General features: G+C 41.9%; 1 long non-coding RNA gene across 2 annotated transcripts in view; it reads left to right on the forward strand.

The window, feature by feature from the left end:
* The first annotated feature begins 5,939 nt into the window (after nt 1-5,939).
* LOC141983824 (uncharacterized) overlaps nt 5,940-22,462 on the forward strand; it is a 78,713-nt gene continuing 62,190 nt past the window's right edge. The window contains exons 1-2 of one of the 2 annotated variants that reach the window (XR_012638532.1): nt 5,940-6,165; nt 6,502-6,561. This is a non-coding gene — a long non-coding RNA (uncharacterized LOC141983824). The remainder of the gene's footprint in view (nt 6,166-6,501; nt 6,562-22,462) is intronic. The other variant, XR_012638533.1, reaches the window with a different exon arrangement.

Consider the following 22,462-nt stretch of genomic DNA (forward strand, 5'->3'; position numbering starts at 1 on the left):
TGAACAAATTAGAAGCAAACAAGCAGCAGTTTCCTTGTTCAGAAATTCAAGCCTGCTTTCCATCTAGTTGTGTCCCCCACTGAGCTCTCTCTCTGCTTTCTCTAAGAGCCATGCTACCAGTTACTTCTCTAGCTTTCTCCTGACCTTCTGCTTCTTTCTTGTTTTTTTTTTCCCACACTCACTCAGACGCCAGCAACCAGATCAGTGCCCCAGCCCCTGCTTTTCCAATCAGTTTCCAGAAAATCCCTTGAGCCACATGGCTCAACTTCTACTGAGCCTTGCCATTCTAGTCTGTGCCTTGGGCAGTGGCTTCTATTATTTTACCTGTCACTAAGCCAAGGTGCATTTAATTGCACCTTCATTTAGCTTGAATGAAATGTGGCTAGCATGTCCATCAGCTTCAATGAGGTCGGTGACCGCCCACAGATTGAAGACATGTCTACTAGCAGCCACCAACATCCTCCAGCACAATAATATATGGTTCTGGTTCCCATACAAACACTTAGATAGGTAGATCCAGATAGGCCACTCTATCAGGATTAAAACTGTATTTTACTTCAGGCGTACTTATAATTGGCAAATAATCAAGTCAGGTTTAAGATCCTTGTTAGAATGGTTAGAATTAATTCAGCACAATTTTATATCATGACATTGTTTTAAAATATTCTCAGGACACTTGTGCACACAATGGTGATGCCGAGCCAAAGAAGATTTACCACTCATCTTGTGCCTGGAAAGGTTAAATGACCCATTCTGTGAGAGAAGACACAATGTATTCAGATGGTCTAGACACATTTTTAATGAGTAAAAATAACATTTTTAAAAATGAAATAATAAAAATGGCTAAATATGTAAAGTGCTATCTTGTAGTTAAATATGATTTTCTGCTACAAATTTTCAATTCTTTTTCTACTGAGCATTCATTGTTGCCTTGTATGGCTCTGTAGTTATAAGTAGTAAACAATGGTGTGCTAAACACATCACACCAAGTTCGTCTGTCTTTTAAGATCAAATTCCATGATTTTCACATTATGGTGTCTGTCCTTTCATGGAATCATTGCCAAACGTAGACAATATGCACAAAAAACGGCATTAAAATGCAAAGTAAATGGTTGCAAAGTAAATCACTCAAAAATTAGGAAATGCCAGAATTGAGAGTCCCAGTATATATTTAATTCTGTCCCGGCACATGTATGCATTATGACATAGTCTTTAATTACATGATCACTTACTAATTGTTTCACAGGACCCCAGCTTCTTTCAATGCACAGGATGATGGATAGGGCTCGCTAAGTGAGCAGCTAATGAATATTTGTTTTTTTTCCTCATTGTTCAATACATGGCCACTTTCCTTATCTACTTCACACTATACAGACCCTATTCTAAAGATAGAATAATTAATTTCTATGATGGGATCCCCAGGGTGCAGCCTGGGGCTGTGGGACCCCTGTGCCCCCTTTAACTCTCTCCAGCCTGGGCTGACTCTCATAATGCCTTGCTAGTGACAAGCAGCAAACCCCTCCAGGTACTGTTAACACTCAGTACAACCGCATGTGGAGATCCACACCTACCTTGATTGGTAGCCAGAGCCACTCATGAATCACACAGGGAAAGGCACCGGCCAGATCCCCCCCAGCTCCCAGCCTTGCATCTCAGGAATATACCATTTTGCTCTGCTCAAGATGGGCAGTGCAAATTTATTAATTGGTTCACCACTTCATCAATGGAAAGTGGATATACATCAGCCTTTGCAAAACCTGAGCAGATTTGCCACACGCTTCAGGCAAACTCACTCGTAAAGATAAACAGTAAAACAAATTTACTGAGTACAAAAGATAGATTTTAAGCTATATTAAGTGATAGGCAAAAAGTCAGAGTTAGTTGATGGGGTGGCTGGGGGACACTGAATGGTTATAGGAGTAAACTAAAGTATATTTCTGAATTTGACTCACTGACACTCATTCCAGAGAAGCCAGATCTGAAATCATTTCATACTTACAGAAAAGCGTAATCTGGATGCAGTGAAAAGCGTGGTTCATTTGAATTTGGAGATGCATCTGAGTGAATGCTTTGCATCAGTAAACTTCGAAATGCTCTGAAGTAATTTGTCCTGCTCAATGGGGAAAAGAACCAAACTGAAGGAAGTGCATACACAATGCGCTCAGCACAGATGTGAGTTTAGCTGAACTTCACTCTTCAGTTCACTGAGTTGTGTGACATTAAGGCGACAAGAAAAGTCAGTGAAATGGCAACATTGAGAAAGGTTCTTAAGTTACAGAGAGGACAGCTGTTGTCTCTTGACTCTTGCTGACTTTGGCCAGGCTGGTGGAATACTTGGCTAATTAGCATGATGTGCTAATATGACCTGTGCGCTGCATGTACAACCATATTCTGAGTGATGTGAAGTGCTCTCTGTCAGAGAACAACTTTCTCAAAGGTCCAACTATGATAATCACGGATGATGGATTTGGAAAATGAGCAATTAAAAAATAAATTATTGTATTTGCATGTGTTTGTATACAATACCGTCTCTAGCCTGATAGGAGCTTCTAGGTGCTACTGTAATATGAATATTTAATAACATTTTGCCTTGGCACTGAAGCATAATTCAAAACAATCAATTCCAAGCCACCACCACCAATAGTGGCTCCAGGAAGAGAAGATATCAGCCATACCAAAAGGAACAGCTGCTTCAAAAGGATGTGGCAAGTGGGGTTAAATTTTTGCAACAAATAGACGATGAAGCACCATAGTCAAAAAATGAAAATAAGAGGCAGGGTGCTTGAATTATCTCCTTATGACCTACAAGTTTCTAAATGTTGTGGAGACCCCACTGACTCTTGTAGCAAGTGTGGGGTGTGTTAGCCAGCTGGACCCACATCTTCCTTACATGTGCAGTGCAAAAATATTCCTTTGTGGGATGATAACCTGTCCAGTTATCAGACTCTTGTAGCGGCACCTTGCTTTTTTTTGACAAGCAAACTGCAAGGAGTAGCTGAGGATATTTTAAATGCACACAGATGAAAATTAACTTGGAATGATCATTTATGGATTGATGTTTTCAGAATAGTGACAGAAATAAAAAATACTAGTAAAACACTATTCAAGTCATTTAATCTAACTCATCGGGTTTAGCTAACTCAAGGGAAAAAATGAGAAGGAACAACTCCAGAGATGACTGCTGATATAACCTGTTGCAATTCATATACTTCAGTGCTCTTAATGATGCCCAATATGCCACCAACTGATGAATGCAGCAGTAACGACTCAGCCTAGGAAACCATCAGAAATAAATATATTCATTCCAGCTTACTTTTGAACTAAGAATCCTCATGACAGTGAGTAAAGCCATCAGGTAATTTGAAGCAGTACCTCTTTTCAACAGATATTTGCCTCACATAAAGGTCACATATCTATGACAGGTGAAGGAATCTCAAAGAAGGGAATTGATGGGACCTTACCTAGCTGGTGCAGCAAGTTATGGCTTCTAACAACAAATGCATGGGCATACAACCACAAAGGAGCTGACGTCTATGCAGCAATTCATCTTATGGGCCAAACTCTTTGGAAATGAATTTTGCAAATGTAGATATACATGAGCACAGAGGCAGACTCAGTAAAGACTGATTCTAGATACTGGGTTGTGCATGTTGCATTTGGTCTCCCCAGTGTGTAAAGCGGAGTTGCATCTTGAACCTCATGTTTTGATTCTGCCGGTCAGGCGTTTTTTCACATTGTTACAGCTAAACAAGAATCAATCCAGGCAGGAGAGAGACTGGATGATCAGATAGATCCTGACAAGACTAAGTGGTACCTTGTAGAGCTTTCTTGCATGACTGCTGGGGTTAATTTTTGTTATGTGCTAGGTTTATAAGCATCAGAACTGGGAGATCAGCTGTGAAGAGGTACACTCTGAATGCAAACTACCCCTTAGAGCTAAGATCCCAATCCTGCTTCCATTGACATCAACAGGAATTTTGCCACTAACATCAACCACAGTACAAATAATATTGAATTAATAGGAGAATCTCATGAACTCGCAGACTAAAGGGAGATGTGTGATATGACAAAAATCTGATGCATGATTGATTACTCCAGGAAAGGACAGCATTGCTCTCAATTTTATACTTATTAGCATATAACTTCTGTTCCTATGGGGACCCCCTAATATATAAGCTACAAGAACATAGGCAGCCACTAGTTAGTCATACATTTTATTTGCTGTGAAAGCTACTTATGTATTTATTTTAAGGGATAAAAAAGGCCTTTTGCCTAGCTGGTTTAAACCGAGGCATAATGGATAGATTCCTGACTTTCTGGTATTCACTGTTAGCTGCCAATGTAAGCCTGTCACCATTACGGTAAGAAACACAGTCTTTGGAGATGCTGCATCTCATTTGCAGTGAATTCCTGGATGGTTTTCCTTAAATTGGTTCTTCCCCAGGAGTACTTTAAATGTGGTTATTCATTTAAATAGTTTACCATGGGGGGGAAAAAAACTCTACAAAGTGCAAGATCTCATTTGCAAAGGGGATCCTTGGGACTCGGTGCAGATATACGTGTGCCATGTGTTACAGTTTCCATTCTCTGGTTTTCCTGCTGTTAGGAAATAATTTGAAAATTACCTAAAATAAGGACAATGTGCATGATAATTGAACAATGAGCTCATTCCACTCCTGCTAGCAGAATCGAGACTGTGGGCCTTGAGCAGTGGAATGCCCACCTACAAGCAGTGTAAGACACCTTTAAATCCTTTCTTCACTGTTAATTTTAGCTTTGGATTTTCCAAACCCAAAATATAGGTCAAGGTACAGCTCTTCTACTTGGACACAAAACCAGCAATTGGCTAGTTTTCGTAGGAGTTCAACGTGAGTTGAAGATGTTCAGCACCTTGCAGGATCAGGCCCTAATGTAGGCTCCAACAGACTGCACATGCAAGAGTCTAAGTTTATAGTATTTAAGATTATCCCTTTTAAAATGTTTATATTAGTCAGTTTATATTAGTTATTATATGGGTCTCAGGACCCATATGTAAATCTGTGGTAGAGATCTGAATCGAGGGATAGCCGATGATGATGATTAGTTACAGTAACAAGTGTGGAAAAAAGCCTTTGAGCTTGATTCAATCTTACAACTGGGGCTAGTCTAGGGAAAATGGCGCCCTGGGTGAATGTGTATTTTGGTGCCCCTGACCCCCGTGGGCACCTGATCCACCCCCCAATGTCCCCAGGCCTTGCTGTCTCCCTCAGTGCTTAATTTGTTAGTGGAACTGAGACTTAACATCTTATGTGGAGATTGTCCATACTGGTGTACTTGGAGATCATACAGTCAAATGCCTTTTGCAAGAAAAATACATAACTTTAAAATATACATCTCTCTTATTTTCCTGTATTTTTTGTTTGTTATTTAACATAAATGTAGACACTAACTGTAGTTCCCAAAGAAAGGAATTAAATGTAAGAACAAAGACAGCATTGTCAATGTGTTTGGTCTTTCATTCTTCATGAAACACTATCATTTCGTTTTCTAAATGTAAATAGAAGGCATGTTTTGTTAAGAGGGCTAACTAGGAGAGGTAAAACAATATTTCATATACTTTACAAAGACAGTATTTATCATTTTGACGTATATCTCAGCTAGTCCAAAAGCAATTGTTTCCACTAGTGTTTTATGCAATTATTTCTATTATATTATTAATGGAGTCTTTAAAAATTGTTAGTCTCTGATAGTTTTTGTTTAAGTGTCTTATTTGTTCATTCTCTCGAGAAAGAGACTTTCCCTATAAAGACAAATGACCTTGTTGTCTGTGTGTAGCTGGTTTTCAGTTTATTTAAAGTAGGGATTTTAGTTGTTATAATAGTAAAAGCTGTGTTTTTGCTTTAAGCCAAGTGAGCTGAAGCTCCCTGTGTTTCTCCATTTTTCTTGACTTTATTACCTAATTGATATTCCTCATTACAAGGTGTCTTTTTTTCAGTCATGCTGCCTTCCCCACTATATGTTCTAGCTGCTATTAAACCCTTAATGTCACAGTGACCAAGGGAAAAATGCCTGCGTCTGAAACGGGGAGACAAAAGAAGCAGGAGGGATCTGTGAAAATGCCCGCAAGAAACGAAGCACAGTACGATGAAGATGATTCACATCTCTGCAGTGATTCTTCAGGAAAAGGTAACAGAGCAGAACCAAAGACCATTTTCACTCTTCTTGAATTCATTTCACCTGATCTCTAAAGTATTTCCTGGCTACCACTGTAGCTTTGAAATGGGCTGTGTGTTTGAATACAGAATTTTTTTTCTTATAAAAATAAAATGGGGTGAGGGGAGTGAGCATTTTTTTTTTTTAAAAAGTCAGTTAATGGTGATAACTGTAAACAAGCATGCAGAAGAGAGATCCAGGCAGCTGTCCCCCCATCCATCTCAACTTTCATCCATCTTCGGGGAGATCTATTTTAGAAAATAACGTTCACGGGTAATTTTTTGTCTAATTTTACTTTTAATGGAGCAGAATGAAGCCCATAGGTACTGATCTTGTGAAGACTTACAGATGTGCTTAACTTTTGGCGCTGTAAGTATTCCCACTGAAATCAACATGAGTAAAATTAAATGTGCGTATGTGTATTTTTGCAGGATCAGGGCCTTAGGGCTAACTGTGTCCCAGTGCTGATTGCTCCCTGAATGGTGCTGAGCATCCTCAGCTTCTATGGAAATAAAAAAGCTTCACTATTAAGATAAGCTAAGAGCTGGATTCAGCTCCCATTACGGTCAAAGGGAGTTTTACATTTGAGTATAAATGGCGGCTGGATCAGCACCTTAAATGGTTAATTCCTAGGAGCTGGGACTATGGGCTGTAAAGCTCCATGTGTGATACCAGTAGTATTATTAGTGAGATTTTCAGAAGAACTCATCAACTCTTAGAGAACAAAGAGGTGCTGGCTGTCGAATTCTTTTGAAAATCTGGCCACTAAATTTAGTGGGAGATGAGTTCTTCTGAAATCTGGCCCAGGTATAAATAACAGTTCTAACCACTCTTGTTCTCCTTGGTGATTCAATTTATCCTATATGATTTAGGTTTCAGAGTGGTAGCCTTGTTAGTCTGTATAAGCAAAAACAACAAGGAGTCCTTGTGACACCTTAGAGACTAACGCATTTATTTGGGCATAAGCTTTCGTGGGCTAAAACCCACTTCATCAGATGCATGGAATGAAAAATACAGTAAGCAGTATATATATTACAGCACATGAAAAGATCGGAGTTGCCCACTTGGTAAGGCAACTCCCATCTTTTCATGTGCTGTAATATATATATTGCTTACTGTATTTTTTACTCCATGCATCTGATGAAAGTGGGTTTTAGCTCATGAAAGCTTATGCTCAAACAAATGTGTTAGTCTCTAAGATGCCATAAGGGCTCCTCGTTATTTTTATATGATTTAGGTTATTATTCCACTGAAAGTTAAATGGGAACTGGTGAAATCAATGGACATGACTCTGCTTGAGAGGCAGAAATTTACTAGTGGGTGAGTAATAGACAATTAAGCAATGCTGTTGTAATAGCAAAGGAGAATAAAGGAAGGTCCATTTGACTACTGCACAATTAGGGTATGTCTACAGTATGAAATTAGGTCAAATTTATAGAAGTCGTTTTTTTAGAAATCGTTTTTATATAGTTGATTGTGTGTGTCCCCACACAAAATGCTCTAAGTGCATTAACTCGGCAGAGTGCTTCCACAATTCCGAGGCTAGCATCGACTTCCGGAGCGTTGCACTGTGGGTAGCTAGCCCACAGTTCCCGCAGTCTCCGCCGCCCATTGGAATTCTGGGTTGAGATCCCAATGCCTGATGGGGCAAAAAACATTGTCGCGGGTGGTTCTGGGTACATGTCGTCAGGCCCTTCCTCCCTCCCTCCGTGAAAGCAACGGCAGACAATCGTTTTGCACCTTTTTTCCTGAGTTACCTGTGCAGACGCCATACCACGGCAAGCATGGAGCCCGCTCAGATCACTTTGGCAATTAGGAGCACATTAAACACCACGCGCATTATCCAGCAGTATATGCAGCACCAGAACCAGGCAAAGTGAAACCGGGTGAGTAGGCGATGTCAGTGTGGTGACGAGAGCGATGAGGACATGGACACAGACTTCTCTCAAAGCACAGGCCCTGGCAATGTGGGCATCATGGTGCTAATGGGGCAGGGTGGAACACCGATTCTGGGCCCGGGAAACAAGTACAGACTGGTGGGACCACATAGTGTTGCAGGTTTGGGACGATTCCCAGTGGCTGCGAAACTTTCGCATGCATTAGGGCACTTTCATGGAACTTTGTGATTTGCTTTCCCCTGCCCTGAAGAGCATGAATACCAAGATGAGAGCAGCCCTCACAGCTCAGAAGTGAGTGGTGATAGCCCTGTGGAAGTTTGCAATGCCAGACAGCTACCGGTCAGTCAGGAATCAATTTGGAGTGGGCAAATCTACTGTGGGGGCTACTGTGATGCAAGTAGCCAATGCAATCAAAGGTGTGCTGATACCAAGGGTAGTGACCCTGGGAAATGTGCAGGTCATAGTGAATGGCTTTGCTGCAATGGGATTCCCTAACTGTGGTGGGGCCATAGACGGAACCTATATCCCTATCTTGTCACAGGAGCACCAAGCCGGCGAGTACATAAACCGCAAGGGGTACTTTTCAATAGTGCTGCAAGCACTGGGGATCACAGGGGATGTTTCACCAACATCAATGTGGGATGGCCGGGAAAGGTACATGACGCTCGCATCTTCAGGAACTCTGGTCTGCTTCAAAAGCTGCAGGGATACCAAAAGCTATTCCCGGACCAGAAAATAACCGTTGGGGATGTTGAAATGCCTATAGTTATCCTTGGGGACCCAGCCTACCCCTTAATGCCATGGCTCATGAAGCCATACGCAGGCAGCCTGGACAGTAGTCAGGAGCTGTTCAACTACAGGCTGAGCAAGTGCAGAATGGTGGTAGAATGTGCATTTGGATGTTTAAAAGCACACTGGCGCAGTTTACTGACTCAGCGAAACCAATATTCCTATTGTTATTACTGCTCGCTGTGTGCTCCACAATCTCTGTGAGAGTAAGGGGGAGACGTTTATGGCGGGGTAGGAGGTTGAGGCACAGGAGGGTGCGGTGCACATCAGAGAAGCTTTGAAAACCAGTTTCATGACTCGACAGGCTACGGTGTGAAAGTTCTATTTGTTTCTCCTTGATGAAACCCCCCGCCTCTTGGTTCACTCTACTTCCCTGTAAGCTAACCACCCTCCCCTCCTCCCTTTGATCACCACTTGCAGAGGCAATAAAGTCATTGTTGCTTCACATTCATGCATTCTTTATTCATTCATCACACAAATAGGGGGATAACTGCCCAGGTAGCCTGCGAGGGGTGGTGGAGGAGAGAAGCACCTGGAGGGGTGGTGGAGGAAGGAAGGACAAGGCCACACAGCACTTTAAAAGTTTAAAACTTTAAAACTTATTGAATGCCAGCCTTCTGTTGCTTGGGCAATCCTCTGGGGTGGAGTGGCTGGGTGGCCCGAGGCCCCCCCACCGTGTTCTTGGGCATCTGGGTGAGGAGGCTATGGAACTTGGGGAGGAGGGAGATTGGTTACACAGGGGCTGTAGCGGCAGTCTGTGCTCCAGCTGCCTTTTCTGCAGCTCAACCATATGCTGGAGCATATTAGTTTGATCCTCCAGCAGCCTCAGCACTGAATCCTGCCTCCTCTCATCACGCTGCCGCCACCTTTCAGCTTCAGCCCGCCACCTCTCCTCCCGGTCATTTTGTGCTTTCCTTCACTCTGACATTGTCTGCCTCCATGCATTCATCTGTGCTCTGTCAGTGAGCGAGGACAGCATGAGCTCAGAGAACATTTCATCACGAGTGCATTTTTTTTGCCTTCTAATCTTCACTAGCCTCTGGGAAGGAGAAGATCCTGTGATCCTTGAAACACATGCAGCTGGTGGAGAAAAAAAAAGGGACAGTGGTATTTAAAAAGACACATTTCATAGAACAATGGCTACACTCTTTCACGTTAAACCTTGCTGTTAACATTACATACATAGCACATGTGCTTTCGTTCCAGGGTCGCATTTTGCCTCCCTGCACCGTGCGGCTAGCCCCTCCCACCTCCCCCCACCCCATGGCTAACAGCGGGGAACATTTCTGTTCAGCCACAGGCAAACAGCCCAGCAGGAACGGTCACCTCTGAATGTCCCCTTAAGAAAAGCGCCCTATTTCAACCAGGTGACCATGAATGATATCACTCTCCTGAGGATAACACAGAGAGACAAAGAATGGATGTTTGAACGCCAGCAAACATACACTGCAATGCTTTGTTCTACAATGATTCCCGAGTACGTGCTACTGGCCTGGAGTGGTAAAGTGTCCTACATGGTGGACGGAATAAGGCTGCACGCCCCAGAAACCTTTTGCAAAGGCTTTGGGAGTACATCCAGGAGAGCTGCGAATGCCAGGGCAAATTAATCATTAAACATGCTTGCTTTTAAACCATGTATAGTATTTTAAAAGGTACACTCACCAGAGGTCCCTTTTCCGCCTGGCGGGTCTGGGAGGCAGCCTTGGGTGGGTTCGGGGGGTACTGGCTCCAGGTCCAGGATGAGGAACAGTTCCTGGCTGTCGGGAAAACCGGTTTCTCCGCTTGCTTGCTGTGAGCTATCTACAACCTCATCATCATCATCTTTCTCGTCCCCAAAACCTGCTTCCGTGTTGCCTCCATTTCCATTGAAGGAGTCAAACAACATGGCTGGGGTAGTGGTGGCTGAACCCCCTCAGATGGCATGCAGCTTATCATAGAAGCGGCATGTTTGGGGCTCTGACCCAGAGCAGCCGTTTGCCTCTCTGGTTTTCTGGTAGGCTTGCCTCAGCTCTTTAAGTTTCACGTGGCACTGCTTCGGGTCCCTGTTATGACCTCTGTCCTTCATGCCCTGGGAGATTTTGACAAATGTTTTGGCATTTCGAAAACTGGAACGGAGTTCTGATAGCACGGATTCCTCTCCCCATACAGCGATCAGATCCCGTACCTCCCGTTTGGTCCATGCTGGAGCTCTTTTGCTATTCTGGGACTCCATCATGGTCACCTCTGCTGATGAGTTCTGCACTCACCTGCAGCTTGCCATGCTGGCCAAACAGGAAATTGAAATTCAAAAGTTCGCAGGCCTTTTCCTCTCTACCTGGCCAGTGCATCTGAGTTGAGAGTGCTGTCCAGAGCGGTCACAATGGAGCACTCTGGGATAGCTCCCAGAGGCTAATACTGTCTAATTGCGTCTACAGTACCCCAAATTCGACCCGGCAAGGCCGATTTCAGCGCTAATCTCCTTGTCAGGGGTGGAGTAAGGAAATTGATTTTAAGAGCCCTTTACATTGAAAAAAAGGGCTTCATCATGTGGACGGGTGCAGGGTTAAATCGATTTAACGCTGCTAAATTCGACCTCAACTCCTAGTGTAGACCAGGGCTTAGAGACATTATCGTTAAATGTAAAGTACTGTACTTCACAGAAACACCCTAGCGTCCCCATGAGTACATGTTAAAGAATAAGTCTGCCAAGATAATACAGTCTCTGTTCATAGAAGCTATATATTTGAGACACTTCTACTGTATTATCATGATTGTCTTGTGAGCAGTAGACAAATATTGCATCAGCATTTAATTTTGCTAACCTCACCAATGTTGTAAATCCAATAGCTAGAGCTTGGTTTTTCCTACACATAAGGGTAATTGCAGAGAATATACCATTCAACCTGCTGAATCCCAAAGGTGAGACTATAACTATGTAAGAATGTGGGGCCAAAAAAATCCCCCAAAACAAAAGGAGTACAAGCAGCTTTAACAGATGTGGGACAACTGGCTCAGAGGTTTTGTATCAGAATATGGAGAATTTCTTCTTTTGATCACTTGCTTGAATCCAACCAGATCGGCAATGTTAAAAAATGATCAACATTTGTTGATTGTTTGATGGCCTATAAGAAAGTGTGCTCATTGGGGTAGCTTCTTATAGTTAGATACAGTTCTGTTTTCTATGAGGGTCTCAAACCACTTCTTGGAGGATAAATCAGAAAAAAAAAATCATTGCTCCATGCTGAGTTCCTTTTGATTACTTTTTCTGTTAAGATTAACAATTAATGACTGAGGCTTAATTATTTAGGACTTAACCCTGGTCCCATTCATGGGAATGACAAAACATTAAATTGTTTCACTGCAACCAGAATTTGGCCCTTAAGTTATCCCATACTTTAAGATACTTTGATCCAAGACCATGCATAAGTGCTCAGTATTATTAATATAAAATCACATATGGAATCAGCCTGATAAATGATCACTTTTTGAACACTAACAGTGGTCTGTTAAGCCTGGTCAAAGGTAGTGGGACAATGTGGGAAAACTCGATGGCTGCTGCAGCACCTTTCTGTGGGCTTCTGTGAATGGGACTGTGAATCTGATAATTTTGACAAGCACTAAATTCACCGTTAAAATGTTTTAAAAGGCGAGAGAAGCAATGGATTCATTTTTGGGGGATCAGCAACATTTTCTATAGCTACAGTTTCATAGGTTAGCACTTCTAATGCACTGTAAATAGTTTACATTAATAATAGAGTGATAACATCAGGTTTCTGTGGAATGGAAGAACATTTGCATCTGAAATGAGGGACAGGTGAGAGGTGTGGCAGTGAACTAAAAATACTATGCCATTGCAGTTTTCCTTTCTGGAACCATTTTCTCAGTTTGAGCTGTGAATAATTACAATATAATGGAATTGGTTACCATTATGGCTTCCACACCTGTAGCACTGGAATAATTTATAATTGCCTAAAAAGTGAAGTCATTCAAATTAAAAGTATTACAGGCTACAAATTAACACAAAGTATGTCTGTTAGTTTAAATCATGTTAAAAAGAAGCTACAAGGTCTTGCCTTGGAACATGGCTCCCAATGCACAGGGGTCTTTTCTGGGTAAGTATTCAATCTTTATTACTAGAGCCTCAGTTTAATCTTCATCCGTTTTCTTTCTCAGTATTCAACGTGCAGTACCCATCGACTTCCATTATCCACTTTAAATCAGTGTGCTTTGAATCATCTGCATTTTCACTGTGTGCTTATATCTCAGAAATAATTGTCCAGTTGTAGATAAGGCAGTGACATTAGATCAATGCTCTCATTGTCAGGGCTCCTGGGTTCTATTCAGACTGTGCCATTGACTAGCCATGTGAGCTTGAGATACTCCCTTCGTGAAATTCAAAGTCATTACTCTGCCAGTGCACTTCTGTAAGAATTTTTATAAGGTAGCACGATGTTTGTAGGATCTGTAAAATGTGTTATTGGGTTTACTAAAGTCAGCTGCATTGTTTAGTTTTGTATACCAGTCTTTATATCTATTTATATTTATACCTCCTGGTGATGTTTACAATATTGTATTTTATACTCAGAGTTTGGTGTAAGTGAAGTTATGGGGGCTGAGCTGTAATATGAGGTGACCCTTGGCACCAAATGCGTCTTATTCAGGAAACTGCCTCTGGTCAATGATGACAGGCAACACTTTAAAATTTAATATACAGCACATTGCCGACACAATTTCAGCTCCAAAAACATAGCAAGTTTGGTTTAGCCTTTTTGACTTTGCAATATCTGATGTTGGGAAAACAGAGAAGAGGAGCACTAGGCTCATTTGACACACAATAATGTATCTTTCTGCATCATATAATGCATGATTATATGCAGTACAGAGAGCTGAAAAGTACCCTGTTTCCCTGCAGAGTCTACCCTGACTGATCTGCAGTCTGCTGAATCCTGCAGAGAATTGAGGATATGCATTACAATGCACTGTCTCCTGCTGGAATTCTGTGCACTTTCAAGTTGTCTTCCCTGTGTAATTAGTATAGTTTTTAAAGTCAGGTAATATCAATGGGAGATTAAGTGATATAAAAAAACATAATACAAATTATGAACAAATGTTAATACATTTAGAATAATATACATAGTAATGTAGATAATTTTCTGGACTGCCTATACATGGCACAGTGTCTTGTGATGTAAAAATTAAAGCAGAACACTTACCGTGTCTGGAGCACTATTACTTATTGAACACGTTACATGCAAAAGAGCAGCTCTACTTTATATAAGGACAAAGGTGGATTAGTATGACATAATGGGGAAAGGCACAACACTTTTCATTTTGACATCCTATGATGAAGTGGCTATAGTACATATACTTCACCTCCTGCCTTTCATTCGTTTCACACTACTCCTGGTATTTATTCATTCTTGTCAGCATTAAAAGGATTAATATTATAATGAAGGGCAAACATTCTACAAAATTAGATAGTCAGAAACCGTGAGTTTATTACTAAAAGCTGCTAAAGATATGATGGCAGATAGAAAAGATTTACAAACCAAAGCAAGTATGTAAGGGTCTCAGAAAAATGGAGTCAGAGTTGTCAGGAGAGAAGGCTCAGCATTTTACTAACTGCATGAGCACTCATTTCCATTTGACTCTGTTTAGAGTTCTGGAAATATCCAACTTACCCTGGACGTGTTCAGATGCTTAACACAGGTATTAGCATAGCCACTCCCCTACTAACATTACATAATTCAATTTGCATAGTAATTTCCCTATTCATAATTTGATATGCACCTTTATAAATGTCATTTAACTAGTCGGGGTATAAGCAAATACAGATTTTTGCACAGAAATTTGTTCGGGTATAGATGTTGACCATTTGGCAAAGGGCCAACCGGTGCATTTTCCCACTGTTTGCTGGCTGCTGGAGACTTTCCTTGGCACAGTGAAAGGCTCCAGCTGTGGGGAGCTGCCAGGCCTTTCCCCACTGCTGGAGCCTTTCACTGCTCCATGTAGCTCCATGTGTAGTGCCTGTGCTCTGCATGCCATGCTAAGTGCAGATATAGACTGTGTGTGTTAGATGGTAATGTGTGGTGGAGAGTCAAAGATGATAAAACTCATTTCTTTCATTCAGCTAAAGGCATAATGTGCACTCTGCTTGGAATTTATTTGTGAATAAAAAGAGAATGTAGATGACGTGCTGGGGAACAGATAACAAGTGTATTGGCAAAGATGGTGACTTAATTGTTAACCCCATCTATATATCTCCAGTTCCTTCCCTCCAGCTGAGGTAACTTCAGACTATCTGTCCTTGGGGTCAGAGCTAATTCTCTGTGTAGGTACAGGAATCAGTCTGTTTTTCTCAGTAAGCACTCTGTGATATGGGAGAGAATTAGGTCATAAATGGTTGGTTCTGCATTTTGAAATCCAATCAAACAGTCCTTGACACACAGATAGTCAAAAGCAGGTAAATGTCAACAGAATGTGGCGGGGGGAGTGGAACAGGTAAAGAGAACAAAGGAAATGACAAAGACTAAGATAAAGCATGCATCCTCTATCCAGCCTCACCACTTCCAAAAAATAACCACACACAGATAACATATACAGCCTGGTTCTCAGGAACTAGGAGAATTTCAGGCCCCTCTCTGACCATGTGGTCTTACTATTGTAATCCTTACCCTATCTTGTCTCATACCTTCCCTGTTTCTTGTCTCCATCCCATGGCATAAACTGAATAGTAGACTGAACACTCCTTGCTTGGGGCAGAGAGCTTGCCTTCACACGTGTTTCTCCAAAGTGCCTAGCACAGTTTTGGGAACGAATAAAATAATAAAGAGTAGATTATAAATAGGATAAAGAATGATGTCTGTTCCACTCGGCAGCTTTAGAGGCAAGCACTGATCTTAGAATAATTTTGTTGGGTCTGGGTAACTGTTAGTATATCTTAAAAAGATTGTAAAGTGTGCCCAAAGCTTTGCATTGTTGTTCTTTTTATTGAACAATAGTAAAAATAGAAACAAATGAATCCACTGTGGAAGAGGTCCAAAAAGTGAAGTTTGAAAATAGAAGACAACAGTACCCCCAAGTCCTGTTCATGCCATTGGTAGTAGCCAGGTGGCTAGAGGAGTGGCTGAATAGAGTAGACACTCTACCCTCCCTACCCCAACAGCAACCAATAGGTTTGACAAAGGATACAGTAATGGATTCTGTCACACAACAATCTGGAGGCTCTGGGGTGGAAAGAAAAGAGAGCTCCTTTGCCCTTCTAGTAGGTCTGAGGGAAAGGCTTCCAATTTATTACACATTTAGGCCATGATTCAGCAATATGTTTGGGCATATGCTTAAATTTAAACAGTTTGCTCACTAGTAGGGTTGTCAATTTTGGTTGGACCTATTCCTGAAGGCTTCATCACAGACATAATCTTTAATTCCTGGAGACTCCAGGACAATCCTGGTGGGTTGGCAACTCTACTCACTAGGGATAGGATTAATCATGGGATGTATTGAAAACTGTGTAAAAATTACAAGCTGTCACTTCAGATTTCCTGGTCCTGCTTGCTGGCATGGGGGCTTTCTAGGGAAGCATATGATCTGGGTGTTTCTGCAGAGAACCAGTGGCTTGAGTTGTGTCTCTTTATTATAGGGAGCAGTCTGTTTTTTGTCTCTGTTTTCTGGGTTCTTGTATGTTGTTCTGAATTCTAAGAAATAAAGTAGCATTATGTTGAGCCTTTCAGCAAGAAGATTTTATGTTTTCACCTATTATCTCTGTATGCTGTGAACATAGCAATCAACACTGAATTGGGGCTGATAGACAAGATATAGCCTCTTGGCTCTCGATGGAGAGATAGAGGATGGAGGGGAAGGTTCCTTTCAATTGTGCATCTGGGCAAGGGTCAAGGACAATGTACTTTATGTGAGTGCTTATAATTTCTCTGATAATAGATTGTCATGTTGAGTATAGAGAGCAAAGAACAGCCCTTTTTCTTGAATACCAATTCACCTTATCCTTTGAGGTACAAGGCAAAGTAATAGCATCTCAATATGAGATGCATTTTTGTTTATACGGTTAGTGCAAAATTGATTTATGAAACAATTTTCCCTGTTAATATCAGCATAGGCACTGTTCCTGGTAAATAATTAGAGAAGCTTTTCTGGAAGATCTGGGAGGCTAAATACTATAGCTTACTTCTTGATATCAGCACCCACAGTAACATCCCACTTTGCTCTTTAAGGAATATTTGTTTAAATTCTAATCTATTTTTTTAAATTTTACTTATGTCAAGAATTTTTGAAACTTATTTTCTGAGTTGTGTTTTCACGGGTTCATAATCATAGTCAATAAGGCATAGTCCTATGCTGCCAAGGAGTTGGACTAGGTGACCTAATAGGGTATTCTATCACCTGTAAATTCTGTGATTCAAAGCTTATTAAAATAACTTCAGCCTGAGAGGTATTGTGTCATTTAATAATACCTAACAATTGAAAAATGAATCCAAACCCTAAAAATGCTATAATCACAGCTAATGCTTAAGTTAGGCACTGGACTCCTATCCATAGGAAACTTGCCATATCTGTGCTCTCTTACCCTTTAATCAAGCATTCATGTCAAAAGACAGGTCAGACTTTTAATTGCTTGTGGCCTGATTTCCTCACACTTCAACAAAGGTAGGCACAACTTTCAACGGTTGCCAAACTTTAGGCACTAATATTTATATTTAGGCATCTGAATACCCATAAGTATGAAATTGTTGGATGTAGGTGACTATGTTTAGGTGTCTAATGAAGATTTAGCCACTTTTATTTGAAACTGTGCTCTTTTCTGGAGCTAAGGCCTTCTTGGGAATAATAATATAAGAGTTCCAATCTTTTTCCTTAACCGTTCTTTCTTCATATCACACCAAATTTATACAAGAAATGTACAGAGTTAAATGTGATATGCCAGCCACTTCAAGGTTTACGGAGTATGTTTAAACAATAACTTTGAAAATCTACAAGGCAACAGCCCTATGGAATTTATATGATATATTACTGACATATTAAATTACTCCTGGGAGGATTCTGCGTGACTGCGCGCCTGCAGAAAACAGCCCTCCCCCAGAAGTCCTGGGCTTCCCTGCTGAAAATGGCAGGGAAGCAAAGGGAAGCCATGTGGGGAAGGAGGACCATGGATGCTGTTTTGGGGGGAATTGCCCCCTCAAACAGAGGTGAGGCATGGGGGGGCACACAGGGTTATGTGCCACTGCTCCCCCTCATTCCTGCAAGCACTGAGCTGCCCAGCTGAAGGAGGCAGGCTCTTTGCTCCACTGACTGAGCAGCTGAACGCCACCTCTTGGGTCCTAGTGCCAGTCGTGCTCCCCTTCTGTGTGTTGGGAGCCTTCCTGTTTTCTGCGCAACAGTGAATGCCCTAGGTGGGGCTGGGTAAGGAGGGAGGGATGGGGGATATGAGGGAAGGGGAGTGAGGGGTTGGGGTGAAGAGGCAGTGGGGAAGAAAGGGGGGTGGAATAGGGCAAGGGGAGGAAGAATGAAAAGAAAAGGGAACTGGGGAATAGCAGGGGGAAGGGGGACCCCTGCATACGGCGTCCCCTCAGCAGCAGCTGTGGCTCCCCCATTAAGGAGGCCCATTGAACCCTCACCCTGACAAGCCCTACCCCCCTACACCTGGATCCCTCTGATGAGACCCCACACCTAGACCCGATGCCACTGCTCCCCAACCAGCTGCACCTGGACCCCCACCCCATCAAGCCCCACTCCCCTGGCACCCGGACACTGCAACTGAGCTCCCCCCCCACAAGAACCCCCTTGCTGAGGCCCATCACATTCACCTGGATCCCCTGTAGAGTCTGATTGCCCTTGCACCCAGAACCCCCCAGCGAGCCCCTGTGCATCCAGATCTCCCACTGAGCTGCCCACACCCAGATTGCTCCACACAGAAACCTCTCACTCCACACCTGGATACCCCTACACTAAGCCCCTCCATACTTGGATCCTGATGGATTGAGTCTGCTTGCCCGCACCTGGAGCAGAGGGGCAGGGCCCCAGGATGTTTCTGGGGCAGGGTCAGGTGCAGCCTTACTGCAGAGTTCCCAGGGGAGGTGGGGGCTTCAGGGTGATCTCCCACCTCAATGCAGCCAGTGGCCTGTGCTCCCCACTACTATGCTGGAGCCACATTTATTTATTGACAAAATTTGCAGAATTTTTCAGAATTTTACAATATTGTGTGTATAATTTTTATTTTTTGGTGCAGAATTCCCTCAGGAGTAATATTGACATCAAGAGGTGTGTGTGTGTTTAGAAGTGTACAAATGAGTTTACAAACTGATTTGATTTAACAGATCTCTTTGTTGCAAATATAGATTTTTGTAATGTATCCAGTGGCTGATACTAGAGGAATTCTAAACTCAGCATTTAGAGCAGTTCCACTTTTCATTCAGGAGATTTCTGAAGGGTATTTTAGCCCTGAAAAAAAAATCCTGGTTCAGTGTGAGCTCTAGTTCCAAAGTTTGGGCTTCATGTTATTGGTAATAATTTTGATATCTCTTCAATAGGAACAACACCAAAATTATTAGCTCATCATAGCAGGCCATTACATTAATTCCTGCTGATTTGGTTACTGGTTGGTGGGATAATGACGAAAGGCCCTCCATCTAATTATTTAAGTCATCCAGATCATCTTATGTTATTTTCTTGATGACTCAATAAATGGCATGCATTTAAAACTTGATTGTCCTGTAGTTGATTGTCCTATAGTTTTTAGAATGTATAGGTTGATTTTCATATGTAATAAAAATATTTGTTTTAAATATTTTGTGCCAGAACATTTTGGGTTAGAAAACCTCACAACCTCAGGTGTTGATAAAGTTAGGCCAGTGGTTCCCAAACTTGTTCCGCCGCTCGTGCAGGGAAAGCCCCTGGTGGGCCGGGCCTGTTTGTTTACCTGCTGTGTCCACAGGTTCGGCTGATCGCGGCTCCCAGTGGCCGCGGTTCGCTGCTCCGGGCCAATGAGAGCTGCTGGAAGCTGCGATCGGCCGAACCTGTGGACGCGGCAGGTAAACAAACCGGCCCGGCCCGACAGGGGCTTTCCCTGCACAAGCGGAGAAACAAGTTTGGGAGCCACTGAGTTAGGCAATTGCTCTATGACAAAAAACATTGATGCAGAGAACTAAATGGATTTGAAATTAAACTTCTCTGTGACTGAATCTATTACCAAGAGTCTGAAGCTGCAATGTTGTGAAAAATATGAATAAAAACATATTGACAGTTCCAGATAAACTTTTTAGGATGTTCTAGGAGGATAAAACTGTATCATATTAAAACAGTGGAATGGTATTATACCATAAATGGAATCTACTGCCAATAATATAAGGATCTTAGTAAATACACACAAACACGAGATTAAAGTTAGTTCTGCAACAGGACAGGAAGACAGTTTAGCATTTTTCACACAGATGATTTCTGACAGGATGGGCCTGAATTTAAACTGCCATGACCTTCTCCAAAACCTTTGCTAATAAAGGTAGATTAGAAATTAATCTAAAAAAATCATCCACCTAAACCACCTAAACCAAAAGCTTCCTCAGAATAGAAATTACAGCCTTCTTTGGAGAATCATTCCTGAAGATGAACGGAACATTTGCTACACATGAATAGAAGGGGCCTAAAATTAGAAGGCATAATTTTATAAATCAGGTATGCCAGGACAGAGACAGCAAGTCATGGAGAATGGATGCGAAGCCACCTCTACAATCTCAGAGGATTAATTTAGTAAGAAAAAAATCACCCCCTTGACATGACCATTACTAAGAGATCAGCAGGTCTCCAGAAAGACTGGCTCTGGCAAATGGAGACTAAACAGATTCAGAACTCTGATTTTATTGATCTTGGTAATAAAAAATTTAAAAAGCGAAGAAAAGGTCTTTTTGCAGGAGTGAAGAGAAGACAGAACACTGAGTGAAGCACAGTATGGTATCTTATTGATCACTATGCAGTGCAGCTAGGAAGTGAAATTAAAGGTACTGGGAGAGGAAGGCCAGCAACACCCACAAAAACAACTTAGCAAGGCGAGCTCTCTGGCATCAGGGAAAGCTGAAATCCAGATGTATACACCTAACTACTGCATAATGATGAAATTTTGACAGGAAAGGAATTCCTCCCAGATGGGAAAGGGGAGCTTGACCACTTGCTGAAATACAATACTCACATATGAGCAGCTGCCCAGACAACCTTACAAGGTGCTTTCCCCTTGCATAATCTTGGATTGATGGGCAGTCCTTGCAGAATGTAGTCTTTAACACAGAAGTTGGTATAAAAAGCCTACTGATGAATAGCTGACACATGGAGATTAAGCTTCCAATAACTGGCCTATATTTCAGCTTATACAGAAGTTATAATTTACTAGTATTTATATTAGAGTAGGCTCCATTGTGCTAGGGGCTGTACAAGATATATGAAGGCTTGGAACCTGATTTGAAGAGCTTGCAATATAAATAGACAAGTGACAGGTGAAGGGTTAGGGGAGGGGAAAGTGTACATTTATATATTTAAAAATAATTCTTAATAAAGTGCCAGCTATCCCCCCTGTCCCTCAGTCTAACCATCATTAATTTACTGACAGACATGACAGCAGAGGTAGCTTCAGAGTTCTACAGGAGCCTTACGGATCATTCAGGAAGAATGTTCTAGAGAAATGGGTGCTATAACTTGCTCTAGTGGAGGATTCTGCGTTAATCTTTGCTCCCTCGTGTCTCTGTTACTTGTTTTGAAGCTATAGCTTACTACCAAGCAACCCAGAGATTTCTACCACTCTTCAGAAACTGCATGTATGCTAGTCCCAGTTTTCCAGTACACCAACCTGTATTTTTCTTCACTGACCAGGGCCATTTCTCTGTGTGATGATCAGTGAACTAGATTGATCATTCGGATAGGTTGCCAAGTCTAACTTATTTCATTATTTCTAAAACACAGCTGTCCAATGGACAATAACTCATGCAACCAGCACACTTGCCACTTAATTTGAATATCCCCAAAGTGCAGCTTCACTTTGCATATAATTTATCAATAACCACCAACTTTTAATAATATTTTCATATATAACAAAACAAATTTCAACACAGAGTACTGTGTCAGAATGTCACAGATAAGCAATAGAAATGCTTTATCAGGAATCTGCAAAGTAAATCCTCTGTTAGCCTAAAGAAGACTATACTTCTTTTGAAATTATAAGCTGAGAGAGAGGAGCCAAATAAATGACTCCTTTGTTCCTCATTCCTTCAAGCTCCTTCTCTCTCCCTGCTCTTTGTCTCTTATTTGCCAACAGAGTCATAGAATCATAGAATATCAGGGTTGGAAGGGACCTCAGGAGGTCATCTAGTCCAACCCCCTGCTCAAAGCAGGACCGACCCCCAATTAAATCATCCCAGCCAGGGCTTTGTCAAGCCTGACCTTAAAACCTTCTAAGGAAGGAGATTCCACCACCTCCCTAGGTAACGCATTCCAGTGTTTCACCTAATATCCAACCTACTAAAGCCCTACCTGCTTTAGCTTAACCACTGCCTCTGGTCTCCACTGAGTACTCCTGAGGTAATTCTGCGCCAAAAAATTAAAAATTATGG

This window comes from Natator depressus, chromosome 3, assembly GCF_965152275.1.
Source record: "Natator depressus isolate rNatDep1 chromosome 3, rNatDep2.hap1, whole genome shotgun sequence".
NCBI classification, from domain to species: Eukaryota; Metazoa; Chordata; order Testudines; family Cheloniidae; genus Natator; species Natator depressus.